The 17,770-nt window shown below is 42.4% G+C and overlaps 1 protein-coding gene across 3 annotated transcripts in view; it reads right to left on the bottom strand.

Moving 5' to 3' along the window:
• Window positions 1-17,770, bottom strand: part of exoc6b (exocyst complex component 6B) — a 113,663-nt gene that overhangs the window by 19,165 nt on the left and 76,728 nt on the right. Inside the window, exon 21 of one of the 3 annotated variants that reach the window (XR_006093409.1) lies at window positions 10,706-10,852. The exons of the other annotated variants lie outside the window; for them this stretch is intronic. The gene's annotated coding sequence lies outside the window, so the exon portion shown is untranslated. The remainder of the gene's footprint in view (window positions 1-10,705; window positions 10,853-17,770) is intronic. 3 annotated transcript variants of the gene reach the window in all.

Raw genomic sequence — 17,770 nt, 5'->3', positions numbered from 1 at the left:
GATTTGTCTCATGCATACAGGAACAAGTTGTTTGGACTAAATGTTTCTATTTGATCGTTAAAAAATTCTGTATTATTTAAGATTGTTTGTATTCTTATAGTTAAGTCAGTTAGTTAACTATGACACATTGATGGTGGGAAAAATTATGCAGGAAACTTCTAGTTTGACCCCCCAAAAGAATATAAATACATATCTTAATTTGAGGAAATGGACTAGATTTTCTTTCCTGAACTTTGAACTGTTGTTGCTCAACTCAGCAAACTCCATCCAACAAGATACAAAAAAAAACTAAACTACTGTTTTACAAGGTTATGGGTGAAATTTCAGTCTCAAACAGAAACAGTCAATTTCAGTGATTCACCAGTTAATACTTCTTAAATGGATCTGGTATTCACCACATATGCCACATCACACATAGTTTCTCAATTACTGTCATTACTTTACAACACAAGTTTTATAAATCTAGAACAACGTATTGAAAATATGCACAAACCCAAACACACTTGTCTCAAACTTTTAGCTGAATCACTTCGGTTCTCGGTATCATGCATTAGTTTCACACTGTCCAGGGACACCGTTAAGTGTCTTTAGGCGGTAAAAAAAAAAAAAAAAAAATGACTGAATGCTTTTTGGCGAGAGTGAAAGTCTCCTAAATGACTTCTTATTTACATCTTCGTCTTTTTGAACTCTACGCCACCTTACTTACGTCACTACTTCTTCTCTTTCTCCTGCTTTATCTCTTACTTGTTCCCTTTCTATTGTCTCTCTATCTTCTCGCCCATCTTTCCCTCACTTACTCCCTCGCTCTCTCTCTCTCTTCCCCATCCTCCCTTACTCTCCGTCAGCAGTGACAGAGAAGTTGGGCGACCTCCTAACAAAAAAAAAAAAAGTGAGAGGGCTGAAATGGAATGAGCGTGGAGAAAAAAGAGAAACAAAAACGAGAGAAGAGTGCTGGTGGTTCAACCAGGGGTCTCTGCTGTCAATTAGACACTGCACAGACGGAGTGAGGGAGAGAGAGTGAGAGACATAGACGGACAGAGACAGAGTAGGAGAGAGAGAGAGAGAGAGAGAGAGAATGAGAGGAGGGTAAACGAGAGAAAACTCAAAAAGAATGATTGGGGAAATATTACAGGACTGGAGGAGAAAAAAGGGAAAGGAGGGAGCGAAGGAGGTCAGGCGGAGGGTAACTAGATGTTACGGAGGAGGAAGAACGAGTGAGTGAGAAACGGGGAGACGATAAACGAGTGCAGGCTGATGTCAGTAGGGGCCTGCTGGGAGCTGCTCTGCATGCTGATAAAGCAAATAAAGACAGAATACTCCAAAACAAACAGGGCTAGAAAAACAGCAGCTTTTAGCTCCGTTCTGAGCTCAATTTAAGGCTAAAGCATAAGATACATTTGGCCTCAGCCACTTTTTTAAAGTCAATTTGGGTCCAAACACTTTTTAAAAAGGTTAATTCTGGGCTGGGAGTTCATTTCGGGTGCGTCCACTTTTCAGAGTTCACTCTGGTAAAGCTGGCTTTAACTACTTTTAGCAGTATGAGGCAAATTAATCACAGGATCACTTATAATTATTTTGGATACATTTCTTAAACCTTTATGTGGATTCAATCCCCCCCCCCTTTTTTTTTAAGCCTATTTAGGTCAGTGTTTTTAATTTTGTTTTATACCCCAGTTTGTTCCTTTTAAGTACATTCAAATCACAGCACAAGCATCCGTTTCTCTGAAAAATACATACCTGGCAATCTCTGAAAAACTCCTCAGAGGTTGTTTGAAAACACTTAGCGCTGTTCTGAAGCTATTTCCAGAACCCTCAAATACTCTTCTAAACATCTGGATAAAAAAATACTGTGTTACGTCTGTTGCATGATAAAAAAAGATATTTTTTTGGATTAGGAAAAAGAGGGACAACTTGAGAATAGGTTAAAAATCTTTTAGCGTCCTGAAAACAAAATATATTTTCATCCAGATGGTTGGACGAGTTTTTGAGGATTCTGGAAATAACTTCAGTGTTGTTGAACAACCTTCTGGGTTTTTCAAAGATCATTGGGTAATAAATGGATGTTTACCTCTGTGACTTGAATTACTGGTAATATATAAGAGGAACAGACTGGGGAACTGGTTGTTTTAATATACTGACCCTCATTTTGTCATCAAAATGTAACTTTCAGAACAGTTTTTTTTTAAATTGCTTTTCATTATGAACCATATTTGGAACAAACTTTTCATTCAGGATAAAGTTTTATTTGATCTTACTGTAAGAAAATTCTTCAAACAAGCTTATTTGTATCTCTTACAAATGTACTCTAACAAAATGGCTGATCTAAGTAATCTGCGGTGAATTCAGTAGCGTAGATGATTATCTATAAACCTTGGATGGTGTGAAAATATGAGTCGTTTGGACCAGTGGTTCCCAAACTGGGTACCAGAACCATTTAAAGGGTTGGAAGATAAATCTAAAGGGGGTTGCGGGAGGATTTAAAAGACAGGAAGGAAGACTGCATATATTATGAAGCTGCAACTTGAGGCTGAATGTGAAAGGGCCTTAAAGTGCAATACCACCAATGTTGGCTCCGAAAAACCCTCGGCTCCACACTTCCTGTGTCCGCTATGTGGTGCTAGAGAGCACCCACTAGTTATATGTCATGTGTAGACCACACCATGTAAATTTCATGTAAATCAGTTGATGTTTGTCACATAAAACTGACTTCCTGTCGTCAGTAAGTGGTGTTATGACTATGACTCAATATTGACATGTAGCTGTGTTCATGCCGGGACTCCAATCAAGCACAGACGTGAGAAAGTCCAGTCGAGTTACAACAACTTCCTGTTTTACGGCGAAACATGCAAACTGATCGGCACGCCACGTCAAGGGCGTTCCATGAAAACTCACAAGCTTGATAACTTCGCAAAGGTCTTTAGAGGACACCGAAATAATCTGAAGTCGCTCTGATTAATTCTCTAGGAGGAGTTTGTTAAACGCCTGCAAATGGCAAAAACTACGCAAAAATTGTACAATAAATTCAAAATGGCTGACTTCCTGTTGAGATTAGGGTATAGTTCCAAAAGGTCTGGAGATGTTACATCTGCGTATCAAATTATGTTCATCTACGTCAAATTTAAAGGTGGGGGCTTTGACTTTGAAATGTTGCCACACCCATACAACCTATAATTAATCGAGTTTTTGAACACCTATAGCCCCTAAAAAATGCAAATTATTTGGAAGAAGAAGAAGAAGAAGAAGAAGAAGAAGAAGAAGAAGAAGAAGAAGAAGAAGAAGAAGAAGAAGAAGAAGAAGAAGAAGAAGAAGGAGGAGAAGAAGGAGGAGAAGAAGAAGATGATCAGGGAGCATCACTTTTGAGTAAAACTGCACAGAACTTATAGATGGATACAACATTTTTAGCTTCAAAAGGGTCATAAGCCACCAGTCTAAACCACCTTAACTGCAGATACAAACACATTTACTAAAATTTAAAATACATTTGTGGCAAATTACTCTTCAAAAAACTATTCAGTTGCAAGGAAAAAAAAAAAGAAAATCTATTTGCAGATACGGAAAAAATGTTTCACAACATTACAGCGGCTGCAGCTCGAAATGAAACACATCTTTCTCTCCCTCTCTCTCTCTCTCTCTCTCTTTCTCCGTCTCCTCAACAAACCCAAAACAGGAAACAGTTGAAAGGTGAGAGCTGTTTAAGGGCTTTAACTTTTTCGGTTTGACCATGAAATGACCGCAGTCTCTCTCAAACACACACACAAACACACACACAAACACACACAAACACACACACAGGAAGGGGTGTAGATGCAGGTCGTATCGGGGAGACTGACGGAGAGGTCAAGACTGATAACGCAGAACAATGACCTGACCCGGTCACCGCACGGTCACTGTATGTGTGTGTGTCTGTAAAAATAATACGTATGACTGACAGTCAGCGAAGATGTGATGAATACACTCGGGCGTGTGTGTGTGTCTCTATTTGTAATTATATGAGTCAAAACTATTTATTAATGCGTGTGAGATGTCAGTTTATGTGCATGTGTGTGGCAGAGTGCAGGTCTGATCCACCTTGACCTCCCGACAACCCCCCCACCCCCCCCTCCCCTCCTCCCCAATTCCTGCCCGCTAGTTGACCATCGGTCGGAAGTAGCGAACCACCGTTCCCCACCCCGTCCAATCAGGTCGCTGAATAGCTCTGTTGTCGTGACCACTGCCTGACCTGTTGTCACGCCGATAAGGCCGGCCACAGACAGGACAGGAAGTTGAGACAGAGGCCGAGAAACACACACACACACACACACACACACACACTGACCTCTCCCACACACCCATAATAGCTTGAACTCATAAATCCGCAGATATGGACACACACATTTTGGAGCGGCTACTATTTTTTGCTGCGTTATCTTGAGCAACAGGATCAACAACCGCGTTATTACACTCAAGAGCCTGCTCTGCTCTGCCTGTGTGTGTGTGTGTGTGTGTGTGTGTGTGTATAAAGGGAGCTTTAAGGAGAAAGGAGAGGCAGGTGTGTATCTCTTCTGTGGAAGAGTATGTGTGTGTGTGTGTGTGTGTGTGATCAGATAAGACTGTTTTGGGGGTCTGACGGATAGTTCCCACCCCTCCCTGGCACCGACAGTTATCCCACTGACCTTACACTGCACCCAAACGTTTGGAGTCATGAGTGTGTGTGTGTGAAACATTTTTCTGTCGCACTTTATGGGGAAGAAGAAGAAGAAGAAGAAGCAGACATTGAGAGAAGCAGAGGATGAGGAGCGGTTAGATGAGGAGTGAGAAGCTTTGATTAAAAACGGTAAAATTCATGAAATTTACTCCACAAAAGACAAAGAAAGAGACAGAAAAGAAAGTTCAGCGCACTGTTCCTTCATTTTAACTTTTTAAATCTGGGATTTATCATTTTAGGAGTATGAGAAAACATCATAATATCAAATAATCTGGGTAGAAATATGAGTTTAAAACTGTTTTATCAGTGGGAAACAACTTTTTTTTTTGGTGCTTGGAGACAAAGCAGAATAAGATGAAATAAAGATGAAAATCTGTAAAAACTTCAAAAAAGGAGGAAAAGTGGATGATTTTATCTCTTCTTCATTATGCTCCACTTCCCTCTTCTTCAGTGGATGTTAGTTTGTGCGGACACGGTGCTTAACACACATCAAACCGACCCTTTGATGAACAGCAGACGGACTGCTTGAATGCTAAAAGGTTACACTGTCTCTGCGTGCTTTTCTAGATGCATTTCCGTTGTTTGGTTCTTTTTTTTTTTAAAGTTCTACATCATTCGCTTTTTGTCCTTTGTGCCAACATTGTTATATTTGCAACTGCAGTCGGTTGCATTTTTGCTTAACTTAGACAGTAAACATGGGTTGTTGCCGGTGTTCGCAGATCACAGTGACTCAAGAGAAAACACTGCTGTTATCATATTTGTTCGTGATAAACAACAACAGCACTGCGATGTGACGCCATTATGCAGAGAGAGGAGCTAAAACAGCCTGTTTCACACAGAGGCTGAACTAAGGGGTCAGTATAAGATAAATAAAGAGTTTTTTGACCTCTTAGTCATGCAAAGATATTCCAGTAGAGCCCGAGAATATAAATATAGACCTGGAGATGTGTGGCTTAACTCTTTGTTAAATCCTTGTAGTTAATTACAACAATAAAAACAACTAAAGTTGATATTTTACGATGGAAAAGTCGTCAAACGGAGCTTTAACTGTGTTAGATTAACTGTGGAAAGCACACAGGAAATACAGGGAGAGAGAGAAGAGAGAGGAGACGAGACGCTTTGGCCAGATTTAAAACCGGGGACGTCACGGTTGCGCGGTTACATGGTACGTCTCTCAGACCGCTCGGCCACCAGCGACAGCCTCACGCACCAACGTTTCTATTTATGTGTGTGTGTGTGTGTGTGTGTGTCGTCGAAAACAAACGTCTGCAACTGCTCGCATCCGTGTGTGTGTGTGTGTGTGTGTGTGTCGCTCTCTTCCAATAGATCGGCGGGCGAGCATTTAGATGTCCGTCTGCTGCTCATCCTCCCTTCGCCCCTCTTTCTTCTCCGCTCATCCCGCTCTTTCACCCCTCTCCACTCCTCTATTCATCCCCCCTTCTGTGACCGGTCAAACGGATGAAGGGAAGTGTCAGCCTCCCGAGGAGAGAGAGAGAGAGGTAGAGAGACAGAAGGAGAGACCGGAGAGGGGGGGGGGGGGGGACCACCCTGTACGTCCGTTTCACCCGCTGTATCACTTTCACCTGACTGCACTCTTTCACTCGGTATCCCTCGCTTTCTGCTCCGCTCGCCTCACACATTTTCACACATTCATGTCTTGTTTTCTCTCTCACCGGCCAAAACTTTCTCTCTCTCTCTTTTCTTTTTTTTTTTTTTCCCCCCCATCGTCCGTGCTTTCCATCTCTCCTCCTGTCATCTTCTTCTCCGGTCTTTCGTATAAACTTTCTCCCCTTCATTTACGTCTTTCTGTTCGGATTCTTGCACTTTCGACATCTCCGCCTCCCCCCCCCCCTTCCCCCCCATCTCCTCCTCTGTTTATCTACTTCTGTGCTCATCTCCACGCTGCTCACCCTCCTCTCCCTCTTTCCTCATCCCTCTGTCTGTGTCTGCCTGAAGAGTTGAGAGGTCAAAGGTCAACCTGTTGCCGATGTGGTCTAAGCATGTGCGCTGGCCACCGTTCAATCCTGACACACACATGTACAGTTCATCCCCGTCTCGCCAGCAGTCCCTTCCCTGAACCTGACCTGTCACACACACACACACACACACACACACACACACACACACACACACACACACCCCCACACACACTGCAGCTGTCCCAGTGTGACCACAGTCCTTAGGAATGCAACGGTAGCAGATTTTTCTGTCTCCTTCGATTTCTATGACCTCGTCTGTCTTTTCCTGTCCTCATTCTCACCTCTGTCTCACCATCTCCACATCTTTTCTCCTTACTCTTTCTAACATTTTCATCCCTTACATCACTTTCTTTCCTCACCTCGCTTAAAACTCGACTACCTCAAGACTTGATTTTGAGGTTTGAAGACAAAATAATGAAGTTTTGACCCAGAAAAATCCTGCAATAATGAAAAATGAACAAGTATTGCATAAAGTAAGCTATTTTTGGTGTATATCTAGTTCTAATGGCCTTAGAAGGCCTTCCTTTCCCGTTTTTTACCCCATTTCTGTTACTTTAATTAGCTCCTCTCAAAATAAAGTCTTCTCAGGGTTTTTCCTGGCTCAGAACGGGCCTTTGGGTGCTGACTACGCATAACAGTAAGCATGTCCGCGTACAGTAAAGGCAATGAGTCTGCGCTACTTTATTTGACAGAAATCTATGCATTTTCCTGTCCAAAAATGTGTGTTATGCTTGAGTAAATGAACCCCCGATTAACAAAACTGGTTAAAACGATAATTTCATTACAACACTAGAAGGAGGGGACGGGTGCAGGAGGCGGCACATGACGCAAAAAGTACGCTGCAGTTGTAATTCAGTGTTTAAGATTTTCACACTAGAGTTAGGTTTAAGGTTAGGGGGTTAAGGTTAGGGGGTTAGGGTTAGGGTTAGGGGGTTGGGGTTAGGGTGTTGGGGTTAGGGGGTTGGGGTTAGGGTTGGGGGTTGGGGTTTGGGTTAGGGTGTTGGGGTTAGGGGATTAGGGTTATGGGGTTGAGGTTAGGGTTAGGGGGTTAGGGTGAGGGGGTTGGGGTTAGGGGGTTGGGGTTAGGGTTAGGGGGTTGGGGTTAAGGGGTTGGGGTTAGGGGGTTGGGGGTTAGGGGGTTAGATGTGTGTGAGAAGGGAGTTGATAAATTGCTGTTAAGCACACTCAGAGGGGATCTGAATTGTTTTTTTATTCTTTATTCTTATCATTTTTGGCGCTTGTGATTTCCCTTTGGCGCTGGCTAAAACCTCTTTGAGGGGAGGTGCCAAAAATTCCTCTTTACAGGAAAAACCTGCCTCTAATATTTGTTATTTTGTCTACGTGTTGTGTACACTGGTCTCTGCTATTCCAAACGGTCTGTTTAGATGTCCTGAACAGGTCAAACCAAAATAAATCTGATCTTTTGCCAGTTTAAAAAAAGACTTTAAAGCCCTCGAAAGTTTGGTATTTCTCCATAACGTTAAATCTTCAGGACTAAATGAGCTCTACTCAAAGTTAAAGCCGCAAAATCTTTAGATATTATTGAGTTTAACAAGCTTAAAGGCACTCTAGCAAACCAAATGTGTCCTTCCAGTTGTCGCTTGTCTAAAGATACCCGGATACATGCTTCTGTTGTCACCTTTCAGCAGATTTAATAGTCCACTCAACCACTAATGTGATAACAAGAATCTGAAGTTGAGTGCACAACGTCCACATCTGGCTTTGCATTACTTAATCTCTTTCCCTACTGTATTTTCACCTATTTGCTCGTGTCGGTTCCATGTTTTATTACTTTATCACAACTCCTTCGCTTGTCTTCGCCTACCTTTTCCACTTCTAACCCCGAGGCTCAATACTTACCATAACCCCTTCTTCTTCTCTTTCCTGTCTCTCCTAAAGTTCTTAAGTTACTTAAACCTTGCTCTCTTTTTCTTTTGGATCTCCCTCTCTTCCTTTTTGCTTTTCCCCTCCACACACATCCCTCCATATACGGGTGTAGATTTCAGGTCAACTCTGCTAAAGAAATTCAGAATCAAACCCCAAGAAATAAATCACACTGACACGCTATGAGTTCAAGCAATGGCTGAGGTGAAACTCAATTTATCCTCATTTCAAGACTGAAACAAGCAGATATATAAGACTGAGAAGATTTTACAGTAATTATCAAGTTGATATTATCAATATAAACTTTACGTGGGCGTAAAAAAAAAATGCTTTTGAGGGATTATTTCCTGAAGGAGTACATCATTTCTTTCAGTAGGTGTCAGGTGAAAGGAAACAAGAGCGCTGAGTAACATGTGCACTCATGTGTGGGGAACAATGAAGTAACAAACAAACTCAAGTGAAGGTTTCCTGCTACAGTGATGGATGAAATTGCTGCGTACAAGTTGTTTTTTCACACTGTGTGACAATAATAAAGGGAGCAAACTGCTTCTGACTCCCTCTCAAAGGGAGGAAACCTTATATCAGCATATTTTATAACAGTTTGCTATTGTGAAATTAATGAATATCACCGATTACAAGCGCCAGTTACACTCAAATACTGTCAAATTACAGTTATTGAGGTATTGCATTAAAAGTGTCATCTTTTATTATGTCAATCTTAACACATCAGCTGTTATCAGAGGTTTGTTTTTTTTTAATAAAAGGGAGTTTTGTTAAAAGATGATGACAAACCGATTTTATATTAAAAACTGTGACTCAAATGCTTATTTATACACTTTTGGGAGACGCATTGCTCAATTTGAATGTAATGTGGTTTTCTGAGACGATAGGGAATCAGATTAGGAAAAAAAAAAAAGAAGACATATTGTTGTTTAATTTGGAGAACTTGTTGGGTTTTCCATTTCTCAAGTTTTTTTTTTCTTCTTCGTTTTGTATTTGCCGTTTCCCTGCATGGATGTCAGAAGCTTTTCTTGGCTACAAACGACCTCTCTACGGACTACTTGAACCCATTTACACTTCATGCGTCGTGGGCGGATTGGACAGCTATCGGATATTAAAAAAAAAAAAAAAAAAAAACTAAAAGGAAATGCACCAAAGATGCATCTGAGACGCATTAAAATCTGATTATTCGAACTACCTCCCGAGGTCATTTCATAACGTATTCTAGCCAGAACATTTAAAAAGGTGTAAATACATCTGTCTCTCCAAGACACACATGTACTCCTTTCATAAGTGTAACTACTGTTACTGTCAGTGAGCAGTCTGGGGGAGTCGCCACTACTGATTCCTGTGATGACAGCAGATGAAAAGACGGGGGGGCGGGGGGGGAAATCAGCTGTTGTTCCCGGTTACTATAAACAGACAGAGAGGAAAAACAAGCACCTCCGTCGATTTCAACACATAATAATCTCGTCCCTACAGATACATTTACCGTATTTTTGCCTTTTTAAACTATTTTCTACAGTATTTACTGTAATAATATTTGACATTGTGTGTCGATGTGGTGTCCTGTATTGTCAATTGTCCTGTTCTGTGTTGTTTCTTGGCACAGACCTCTGTCGCAGCCGTAGTTCATCCATGTGTTTGTTTCTTGATAAACGTTGATTAGCTGCCAAATTGTTATTGTTTTAACTAATCTGCTAAATCGCTGTGGATTGTACCTATTGTATGAGACACTTAAAATGGAAACTGGGTCTTTGTCTATGAACTCATTAATCTGTAGCCTGTCCAAAACACTATATACACTCGCCGACCACTTCATTAGGTACACCTGTGCAATCTAATGCAATACAATACAACGGCTCTGCCATAAATTCTACTTTTACAAAGCTTTTTTCAGTTTTTGTTGTCAGAAAGTGAACTAATATTTGTCCGCCATACATGAGGGGGAGCAAAATATTAGGAAAACTTTTCAATATAATGAACTCCAGTGCACCACCATCACTCACTATGACCTCGATAATAAACATAAAGTAGAATTATCACCTTTCTGACAATGTCAACATAAACTGTAAACGTATAAGCTTCATAAAAGTAGAATTTATGGCGGAGCTGTTGTGTTTGATTGCACAGGTGTTCCTAAAATATGCCTTCATACCTTCCTCTTCTTCTACCTTTCCTTCACTTCTTCCAACTATCTCTCCTCTCTGCTGCTTCTCTCGTCGCCTCGTTAGTCCGGGTTACGAGGAGGTGAGGTGGAGATTTTCTCTCCCACTGGGCCTCATCTCATCCCTTAGCCTGTCTACTACCCATACACACACATACACACAAAATCGCTACTGGCTACGCTGGTCAATACACACACACACACATATACACAGAGAGTCAGGATAAGGGGAGCAGTTGTCATGCTGTGACATGTTGCTTTTGGAGAGAGAGAGAGAGAGAGAGGGAAGCTTCAGACAGAGGGCAGACAGTCCTGAAAGCAACAGTGTGTGTGTGTGTGCGCTATGTGGGAAAGTGTGTGGTTTGACCAATGAAACCAGTTAATGTAGGAGAGTGAGCAGATGGGAGATGGAGAGATAGATAAACTTAGGGAGGAAAGACATATACAGAATGGGAAGATGGAGTAAAAGGTAGAAGAAGAAATAGAGAATTAAGTAATTAATTAATAAAGAAAAAGGAGAAGAAGAAGAAGAAAATGAAGGACATAGAGAAGGCAAATTAAGCTGAAAAAGAAAGGAGAGGAAGGAGAAGACGGGATAAGAAAGAGGAGAGAAGTAGATAAGGAGACGAATGAGAAGGAGAAGAAGAAGACAAGAAGAGAAAAGAAGGAGGAGGGGAAGGGAAAGAGACAAAGATGAAGGAGAAGAAGAGGGAGAAAGGGGAGACGAAGGAGAGGAGGAAAGAAGAGAAATGAAATGCATAATTGGGGTAAAAAAGAAAAAATGAGGAGAAGAACAGAGAAGTGAAGGTGTCCAAAAAGAAAAAGAGTTAAAGAGAGAAAAAATTACACAACAATGAGAAAAAGAGGGCAGAAGGTCGGAGATGTCATCTAAAAATAAAATTTTTTTAAAAAAGCAGAAGAGACCGATGAATAGATGGAATTTCACTGTCTGTGGTCAACCGAGGATATGAACCCAGGACCAATCAATGACTGACAACACACACACACACACACACACACACACACACACACACACACACACACACACACACATACACAAACATGACTGGGCCCAAGATGGAAGAATGCACGCCTGGCGTATAAATGAGTGGAGAAGGGGATGAGTGGAACTCTACTGTTGCAAACGTTTTTCTGGGGGCACGCCACACCGCAACACACACACACACACCCACACCAACAGACACACACACACACACCTACAGACACACACACACCCACACAAGGGCCAGCCAAAGGTTTGAAGTAACCACAAACTTCTGAATGTTCTAAATATAGGAGGATTGATAGGATCTGTGGAAAAGGGCTGCCTGGGGAGCACGCACACACACACACACACTAACACACACACACTAACACACACGCAGACACGCTAACACAATCAGCCTCCTACGCTCATCAAATTATTTAGCAATCATAGAGAACAGGAGAAAGCTGCTGACAGCTCAGATAAGCTTGTTACAGCGAATCAGCCTTTTTCTAGACAGTTTGAAATGACTTTGCCATAAAAGTGAAAACCTGGCCTGGTGTGTTGCTGCTTTTTAGTCTGAGACTGACGTAGACAGACCCAGACGATAAGCGTAGTGTACAAACGGGGTCAAATCAGACGTGTGAAATATTTAATAGGTCCATTCAAGCCTATAGTTCAACTACTGATATCATGTTAAAGGGGACATATCATGCTTTTTTTTGATTTTCTGTTATTTTGATACTGTTATGATGTCAGATGTTTATGTTAATCATTGTCAAAGTTCCAAAACATGAAGGGAACGTATGTAAAAATGCTGCCTGACTATCCGTTTGCAATGTTACCTCTACTTCCCCATCGAACTGGTGTTGACTCGTCAATTCGCATATATCAGGTCAGGTCAGATTCAGGCTCAAATACGTACAAATGTATTTGAGAAGTTTATATTTCAAGTAAAGAACAGGGAAAAAGAAGTGATCAGAACAGAGTGGGCTCATCAGGAGGCGGGGCCTTAAAGAGACAGGAGCTAAAACGGCCTGTTTCAGACAGAGGCTGAACTGAGGTGCTGCATAAACAGCCAATATAGGATAAATAAGGAGTTTTTTTGACTTTAAATCATTCAAAGATATTCCAGTAGAGCCCCAGATTATAAATATAGACCTGAAAATGTGCATGACACATCCCCTTTAAACTCTCTGGGGTCCTTCATGTACCTCACATCACCAAAACCCAACTTTAATGAAGTTAATTGAAACTGTTGATACATTTGGAAGGTCCAGCGCTCAGATGACCGATCAACAAATAATATATCTACAGCAATTTTGATAATCGTTTAATTGTTTAAGTCACTCAATTGTTCAAGCAAAGAAACCAAAGAATCCCACAAACTGTCTCTTTGGTTTCTTTTACAGTCAAGAGGTTTTGTTCTTATGCTTTTATCAGTAAGACTTCATGTTGTGCAAGAACTTTGTTGTAAATACTGTACATCACTGACTGCTGACATGTTCTTGTGCTCTGGCGTACTATGATGGGCATATTTCACTATTTTCCGACACTATATTAAGTTAAGGATTAATCCAAGTCATCAGATATTAGTTGGAGTCGTTCATATTTGCAGGTAAAGATTACAAAAATACTTTGTGTTAAATCAGAACGTAAGAAGCTGCAGAGAAACCTGCATGAAGCAAAAACTGATGCAATCTGCACAAACGGTGAATCCTAACTGCAACGACTGATCTTTAACACGCCAAGTATCACCTTTCTCACACCATACTGTACAAACAAACACCAGTCCGTATCCTGAATTGTCGACCAGCTGTGTAGAGCCTCGCAAGACCTGCCAAACGGGCCCACACCTTGTCCCCGACTGGTCCTGATCCACGTTTCCACAACTTTTCTGAAGCTTTGAAAACCCAGGACTTGAATCTGTAATTAAGATTACAAGTTTATTGGGTGTCTGTACAGTAAACGACATGACTGATGAGCTGTGTTTCCCCTTTTAACAAGATGCAGCTAATGTGAATAAATTCTGAGATGTTCCCTCCTGCAGTGTTTCAGATACAAGTTCAAGATATTTTATACTTTTCAGGAACTTGTTAGAGATGCCAGAAAATTGCAACACAGTGAAAGAGTTTCCCTGGCAGCGGATGAACTCTGCTGACTTGTTGATTGCACCGCTTGCACATCTAAAAATGAGGCCTGTTTGCCAGTTTCATACATCATACTTCTTACTGTATTGGCCTGAATATCAAACAACTGTGATTATAAGACAAACCCCCCCCCTGTTTTTCAACAAGATAACCACTTTTGGATTAGCATAGCGACATTAAGGCTACAAACAACCCATAATACGACAGCACACTGCTGATATATGACATGATCCCCAACTTTTAAAAACGCAGCTTTCCAGAGAAAAATCAACATTTTATGTTCAGGCCAATATGATAATAATCTGGTTTGGAGTCTGTGCTGCTTTTCACTGGAAAGTTACAGAATTAAGTATAATCAAAGATGTCAATATGAAGACTAAATTGCCTGACAATGCAATGAAAAGGAGACACTAGTGTACAACATAGACTGTATTAAAACCATGACGTCACCTGTTGGTTTGTGGACGTTTTGAAGCTTTTAGTTTGGCATTTTGACCATCGCCATCTTGGTTTTTTGGAGCCAGAAATGATGAGAAGTGACCATATTTGGACGAGAGCGTGGAGCCCGCAGCGCATCACGCACCGCCGTGGTAACGACCTGTCAATCACAAGGTAGCCGCGCCCTAAAACATACCTTGCTTTATCATCTACTTTACTCTAAATGGGGCCATAATTTAAAAAATGAACATCAGGCTGCATTGAAGAAGACTTGAAACTAGCGATTGAGACCATAAACTCACTTGTAAAGTGTTTACTGAGGTCATTTTCTAATAGATTTGTATACAAACAGACTTCTTATTGGAGTCAGTGGAGTCGCCCCCTGATGGTCATTAGAGAGAGCATATAGGTTTAAGGCTGCATTCACACCAAATCAGGCGGTGCGGCAATTTGAATGGGGGTAGTGCGGTTCGGCTGCGGCCAGAAAGTTGAGCCAGAGTCAACTTTTGGAGACGTCACTTTGGCTGAAGGCTGCGGTGACCAATCACAGCGGGAGATCAGACCGACAAGAGTTGTAAACTCTGAGATCAGGGAGTACTAAGACATTACTAAGACGAGGGGAGGACATTTCTCTTCGTTTGATAACGTTAGTAAGGTTAGACTTTGCTGACGGCTTCCTGACTCATTTTAAAAAAGACGTGAGAAAAAGAGAGAGAGAGCAGCTGCGGTCGAGCGAGCTAGAGAGTGAATGGAGAGAGGGAGCGCTGGTTATGAGAAAGCCGGTGAATCAGATCAATAAGACGTTATTTTCTGATTGTTTCACAGCGGTTTTGTTCTAGAGCACAAATAAACACGCCCACAAACCCACACACATCTTTGCTCGACCCTGCGATTGAACGCCGCACCGCCTGTCACTTCCTCATTAGTGTCACTTTTCAGACCTGGAGCTACCTGCTTGGTGGACGCACACTCAAAAAAACCAAAAAAAACCCCCATTTAACTTCCCTTTCTTTTTCCTAAGTCTCCAACATTTACACCGGCAGCAGCATTTTTAAAATCTAAAGCTTGTTTTTGTTTCACTTTCTGTTTAAAAGTAAGGATTAATTTCTTGTACACTGAGAGCAAAAACGCCGTACACTCTACAGATGAGTAAACACTGGATACTTCATTGAATTGGTATGGATCTGGGACACAGCTACGGTTATCTCATGCAGTAGGAACTAGAGAACTTTTCCATCTGTATAAGCAGCAGCAGCAGGAGGAATAACATGTCGTCTTTCTGGCCAAATGGAAAAGAAATGCAAAACTCTGCTCGGCTCGGGCAGAAATAGAAACATAACACATCATGTTGCACAACACCGAACCACAGAAGTATACGAACTTCTCATTACGGCGGTGAAAACACGTCACTTTACGTACAGATTTTTGCAAGCATGCCGTGTGTGTTGAAGAGGCATTTTCAAACTCTGTATGTGTGTGTGTGTGCGTCTAAAAGTGTGTGTGTGTGTGTGTTTCTGTGTGTGTGTGTCCCTGGGGGAACTCCTGTCTCGGCCCTGTCCCAGGACCCCGGAACCTTCCAGAACACCGGGACCCGACTACACAACAAAACGGCCCCGTCAGCGTGATTTATCGACCATTCAAACAACCAGGTCACACACACACATATACACACACACACACACACACACCAAAGCATCACACATATGAAAGCGCGCATGTTGACACGCAAACATGAAAAATTTGGTTTCACACACACACACACACACACCCTGAAAGAATGTGGATCACACACACACACACACACACAAAAAATGCACTCGGGGCAGATGTGTACACACACAGAAATGACGGATAAAAGCACGTTCGGGGGCGGGAGGAATGCGCCTCTTTTGATATGATAAGAAAGGTTAAAAAAACAAAAAAAAAAAAAACAATGGATGAGTTTAAAAAGAGAAAGAAATAAAAGAGCAAATGAGCTGAATAACTCCGAAAAGGAGCGATGGAGTCAACTGATTCTGATCGGCAAAAGAAAGAGAGGAGAAGAAGGAGGAGGAGGAGGAGATGGAGATGGACGAAGAGGAGGATGAAGCGAGCAATGGGAGCAAAGGAGGGGAAAGGGCGGGGAGGGGAGGGGAGGGGGTGAAGTAAACATCGATGCCGGATGAATGCAATTTTTTTCTTTTCTCCTTCTCCCCATCTTTCCCCCCTTTCCTTCTCCTCCTCCGAGCGAGAGAACAAGAGGCACTGCATCATCCCGACAGGCGGAGAAAGAGAAGAGAGGGAGAGAGAAAGAGGGATTGTGACGGAGGGATAAAGGGCTATCCGTCTCTGTCTGTCACCTCATTCATCGTCCCCTGCTCCGTCCTGCCGGCCCATCCGTCATCCGCTGTCACACACACACACAATCACACACACACAAAAATACAGACACACACTTTCCACCCACTTTCACACACTGAACAACAACAAACACACACACACACATACACACACACATCAAAGACGGGGAAGGCAGACACACAAACTTTGACTCGCTCGCTCGCTCTCCGCCCTGTTTCACACATTCACCCGAGATGACACACAAACTAACACACACACACACACACACACAGTCACTCTACGCTTAGTTTCACACACTTAGCGCGCACACACACACACTTTCTTCCCACTTTCACAGCAAAAAAAAAGACGACAAACACACATAAACGGACACACACAGCAAGCCAGAAAGGCACACACACACACACACACACACACACAAAGTTCGCTCGGGCTCTCCGCCCCGTTTCACACATTCAACGACGATGACGGACACACAAACACGCACCAAACTTTCTCTCATAAAAAAAAAAAAAACAAAAAAAAAAAACGATCACAACAAGTTCGCTCGCTCGCACGCGTGTTCATGCACGTACGCACACAAACACTTCCCCGCCCCAACATCCTGGTTTCTCAGCCTCCAGAACACAGCGGAGCCGTCCAGTTCTGTCCGCCCCCCCTCCTCTTCCTCCAACCACCACCCCCCCTTCTTCTTGAGTGGTTCTGCTCGGTTTTTCCCAGGACCCAAAACAAGACGCCCCGAGTACACAGCCGGGCCACTTCCTGCACTCGACTGTTTCTCAATATCTGGTCTGAGGACCCAAGTCGTGGTCCGCACACACATTGCCGACTGCTCGGATGACGCCACGAAGCGTTTCGAGCCGTAAAAGCACAACAACAAGGCGGCGTTACTGCCTCAGTACGTTTCTTGATGATATATCACTTCTTAAGCAGTAGATTCTGCAGGATATCGGCTCTGATTAGCCTTCTGATCGACCATATTGATCACGTGAAGCACAGGTCACCGTCCCCCGAGTAGATGGGAGCGGGTTGGGGTTGCTTGAAGTCCATATAGGTCAGATTACGCAATGACAAACATCATCAGTTTGTATAAAGGTTAGATGAGAGGATAATGTGCATCCTGTGTTGACAACTCAACCCATT

The sequence above is a fragment of the Thunnus maccoyii genome, chromosome 22 (assembly GCF_910596095.1).
Source record: "Thunnus maccoyii chromosome 22, fThuMac1.1, whole genome shotgun sequence".
Classification (NCBI taxonomy): domain Eukaryota; kingdom Metazoa; phylum Chordata; class Actinopteri; order Scombriformes; family Scombridae; genus Thunnus; species Thunnus maccoyii.
Note: the sequence above shows the minus strand (reverse complement) of the source record. Positions and strands in the feature narration are given on the sequence as shown.